The following is a 5,000-nucleotide window of genomic DNA, read 5'->3' as shown; positions in this document are numbered from 1 at the left end:
CCCTAACAGTGATACCAGGGACCCCCACCATAAGGCCCTAACAGTGATACCAGGGACCCCCACCATAAGGCCCTATCAGTGATACCAGGGACCCCCACCATAAGGCCCTATCAGTGATACCAGGGACCCCCACCATAAGGCCCTATCAGTGATACCAGGGACCCCCACCATAAGGCCCTATCAGTGATACCAGGGACCCCCACCATAAGGCCCTATCAGTGATACCAGGGACCCCCACCATAAGGCCCTATCAGTGATACCAGGGACCCCCACCATAAGGCCCTATCAGTGATACCAGGGACCCCCACCATAAGGCCCTATCAGTGATACCAGGGACCCCCAAACATGCATTATAGTCTACGGACCCCCATTTAAATTAATTTCCATCTCTGGAACCCTCAATTTATATTGGATAATTAATGTCAATGTAACTCTGAGAGTGTACAAATGGAACCAAATGGAACCATTTGTACACTCTCAGAGTTACAGACCCCAAAAGGGTCCGCAAGTGGTTCCAAACTATATCATTTAGCTGGGGACCCCCTGGAACTCCCTCAAGGACCCCTGGGTCACCCCATCTGATCACACCCCTGTGAAGTGAGGGGTGCTTTTATCATACACCGTCCATCAGCCAATCAATCAAGTGCTACACGAGACACCCACAGCTGGCCATAGGAGGCGCTAAAGTATCAGGAATCTACCGCCGTCACAACACGATGCCATCCGCTGCAGGATTCAGATTTTATTCGTTTTTCTTTTTTTGCCACCTCGACTTCGTCTCGTTCCTGACCGCATCCCTGTCGTGGCAATAATCACGTTAAAACAACATCCTCTCGTGTAATATTGCTTAATTTTACACTTGGTTGCCTGCTGAAAACATAGACTGTAAAAAATATGGACAAAGCGTTCCGCGGGTCTAACATGAACGTAAAATGAAGCCCGTCAGTCCTTGCCATGGAAGTCGCCATCTTTCTAGATCCGTTTGGGCCAAGCTGGCCCATTGGCTGGCCCAGACAACGAGGCGGGACTTCCCCCATTCTTCTCCGTTATTTTTTATTTTGACTCGAGTGGGTGGGGAATCCCGGTCATAGACTGTAACGGTAGCCACGCCCCTCAGAACATATGCGACTTTATGGTATTTTTTTTTTATAAATGGGACCATAATTTTCCAAAAAGAATATTATGACATTAGAAATGAGACTTTAAACTAGTGACTTACTGGAAGCAGAAAGTATTCATGACCATGTTTATTAAGGTAATACAGTCTAGGTGAAGTTGGGCCCAAATACATGGGCCTCTATGGAGATATGGGTTTTTCTGGGTCCAATGACAGACAGCGCCACAACAGGCCATTATATGAACTTTCAGGATGTCCCGATTTCCTCAGTGGCTTCACAAAATATCTGTCTGACTGCCCCCCCCCCCCCCACCCCCTGGCTGAAAATAGCCGATCTACAAAATGTAAATGTGCAGCTGCCAAAAACAACAGCAGCGGCTCCCCCCGGTGGGCTGTCGGTGCACTGCAGGCCCAACCCTTTAATGAAACGCTCCCAGCGTGGCGGCAGGACACAAATAGACACCGCCGCGTTGGGGGGGGGGTGTTATCTCTGTAGATAGACGTGACCTTATACAACACTTAGCTTCTACAATGATGATGCTTCTATATCTTAGTACAACACAGACTATAGAGTACAGAGAGAGAGAGAGAGAGAGAGAGAGAGAGAGAGAGAGAGAGAGAGAGAGAGAGAGAGATACATACCTAGGTTTACAAATTACTTCCACTGGGAATTTCTGTTCAGCTGTGAAGGAACTCAAAGACAAGGCAAAAAGGGCTTTTTATGCCATCAAGCGTTCAATTCAATTCCAAGTTCCAATTAGCTCAAAATATTTAAATCGGTTATAGAATCAATTGCATCGTATGGCAGTGAGGTATGGGGTCCCTTATTACAAAGTGAGTGGGCAAAATTGGACAAAAATCCAGTTGAGATCCTGCATGCAGAGTTCTGCTAAACTATTATCAGGGTACAAAGAAAATGCCCAAACTCTGCATGCAGGGCTGAATTAGGCCAATATCCTTTACTTCTAAATATACAGAAAAGATCTATTAAATTCTGGAACCATATTAAAAAGAGTGACCCTGCCTGTTACCATTATAAAGCCCTTGCCTGCCAAGAGTTGGACATCCAAAAGAGCCTCCTCAGTCAGCTGGTTCTGAAACTAGCTGACCTCTCACCATCTGACATCACAAACCCCAGACAGCCTCAGTGCAGCTACACTATCACTCAGAAGATTAGACCTAACCAAATTATAACTAAAGAAAAAGATAAATACATCACATATTGGAACGAACTCACACAATCACAACACAAACTAGAAACATATTTCGCTCTAAACAGACAGTATACTGTGGCAGACTACCTAACCACAGTAACTGATAAAAACCTGAGAAAGACTTTGACAATGTACCGACTGAGTGATCATAGTCTGGCAATAGAGAAGGGCAGACACAGACAGACCTGGCTGCCCAGAGAGGAGAGGCTGTGCTGTCACTGTGATGACGGAGCTATAGAGACAGAGTTACACTTCTTAACACAATGTAAAAACTACACACTGTGATGACGGAGCTATAGAGACAGAGTTACACTTCTTAACACAATGTAAAAACTACACACTGTGATGACGGAGCTATAGAGACAGAGTTACACTTCTTAACACAATGTAAAAACTACACACTCTGATGACGGAGCTATAGAGACAGAGTTACACTTCTTAACACAATGTAAAAACTACACAAATATTAGAGAGGAGTTCTTCCCAAAATTTGAAACAAATTTCCCAGAATTCCGAAGTATGACAGAAAGGGAAAGATTACCACTCCTTCTGGGGGAACAGAAAGAATGTGCAGTTTTGGCTGCAAAATATGTCAATTCCTGTCACAAGAAAAGGGACAACCAGTAGGACACACATACAGTATGCCATGTTTTATTTTCTGCACCACCTGCTTTATTTTATATTATTTTAATTTATTTTTTCATGTCATTGATATTATGTTGTTATGTTGTTGTTTGTAATATCTGTGATTGTGCTTTGGCAACACTTGTAAAACGTCATGCCAATAAAGCCTGTTGAATTGAATTGAATTGAGAGAGAGAGAGAGAGAGAGAGAGAGAGAGAGAGAGAGAGAGAGAGAGAGAGAGAGAGAGAGACACACACACACACACACACACAAGGAGGAGCAGTGCACCAAAGCATGTAGCATGGGAATTGTAGTCCAGGGAGTAAGTGAGCCCAGTGTCCGTGACATCAGAGACACTGGGCTCACTGTTACAATCTAAAGACACTGAAGCCCAAATTGCTCCTGATGTGCAGGTCGGTGCCTTGCATGGCTTCCGCCGCCATCGGTGCATTAATGTAATCTATGTAAAGGTGTGTGAATGTGTGTGTGTGAATGGGTAAATGTAATGCACAGTCTATGTAAAGGTGTATGAATGTGTGTGTGAATGGGTGAATGTAATGCACAGTCTATGTAAAGTGCATGAATGTGTGTGTGTGAATGGGTAAATGTAATGCACAGTCTATGTAAAGGTGTGTGAATGTGTGTGTGTGAATGGGTAAATGTAATGCACAGTCTATGTAAAGGTGTGTGAATGTGTGTGTGTGAATGGGTAAATGTAATGCACAGTCTATGTAAAGGTGTGTGAATGGGTGTGTGAATGGGTGAATGTAATGCACAATCTATGTAAAGGTGTGTGAATGGGTGTGTGAATGGGTGAATGTAATGCACAATCTATGTAAAGGTGTGTGAATGTGTGTGTGAATGGGTGAATGTAATGCACAGTCTATGTAAAGGTGTGTGAATGGGTGTGTGAATGGGTGAATGTAATGCACAGTCTATGTAAAGGTGTGTGAATGTGTGTGTGTGAATGGGTAAATGTAATGCACAGTCTATGTAAAGGTGTGTGAATGGGTGTGTGAATGGGTGAATGTAATGCACAGTCTATGTAAAGGTGTGTGAATGGGTGTGTGAATGGGTGAATGTAATGCACAGTCTATGTAAAGGTGTGTGAATGGGTGTGTGAATGGGTGAATGTAATGCACAATCTATGTAAAGGTGTGTGAATGTGTGTGTGAATGGGTGAATGTAATGCACAGTCTATGTAAAGGTGTGTGAATGGGTGTGTGAATGGGTGAATGTAATGCACAGTCTATGTAAAGGTGCATGAATGTGTGTGTGAATGGGTGAATGTAATGCACAATCTATGTAAAGGTGTGTGAATGTGTGTGAATGGGTGAATCTAATGCCCAGTCTATGTAAAGGTGTATGAATGTGTGTGTGAATGGGTGAATGTAATGCACAATCTATGTAAAGCGCCTTGGATAAAAGGCGCTATATAAATGCACCATTTACATCGACACAGAAGTGAACCTTAATCTCAAGCCTGTTTTCTCAACTCGCTGTTTCTCTGCGACTGCAATACATTATACTCTATAAATATAAGCCATATCTCCAGAAATGGAGGGTCAAACTGAACAACTATTACACTCGGATCCAATTGCAGTCTTGCACACGACCGTTGTGTATATATAAAATTATGCTTCACGTTTGTATTAAATTCACAGCAGGAGAGACATACCGGTACACACATACAGTACAATAGATCAGAACATGGTTCCCTCTCAACTCTCTCTCTCTTTCCGGCATGTGTGTGACCCACAGACTGTAAAAAAATATGGACAAATCGTCCGTCTGTCCGTCCGTCCGTCCGTCCGTCCGTCCGTCCGTCCGAGCACGGACAGTCGTAACAGAGCAGCGTTACGCGCACACGCACACACACACACACACACACACACACACACACACACACACACTCCAGAGAACAATTCAGCACTCTAACCTGCGCTGACGCATGCAACGCGCCGTCTCTCTCTCTCGCTCTGTGTGAGGGAGACAGACTGAATGGAACGGGAACCGGTGTGTGTTTTAGAGGGGGTTTTGTCTC

The 5,000-nt window shown here is 44.1% G+C and overlaps 1 protein-coding gene across 1 annotated transcript in view; it reads right to left on the bottom strand.

The window, feature by feature from the left end:
• Window positions 1-5,000, bottom strand: part of LOC308332989 (protein TANC2-like) — a 168,238-nt gene that overhangs the window by 90,160 nt on the left and 73,078 nt on the right.

This window comes from Protomyctophum bolini (assembly GCF_963924005.1).
Source record: "Protomyctophum bolini genome assembly, chromosome: 18".
NCBI classification, from domain to species: Eukaryota; Metazoa; Chordata; class Actinopteri; order Myctophiformes; family Myctophidae; genus Protomyctophum; species Protomyctophum bolini.
This window is presented reverse-complemented; position numbering and strand designations above follow the sequence as displayed.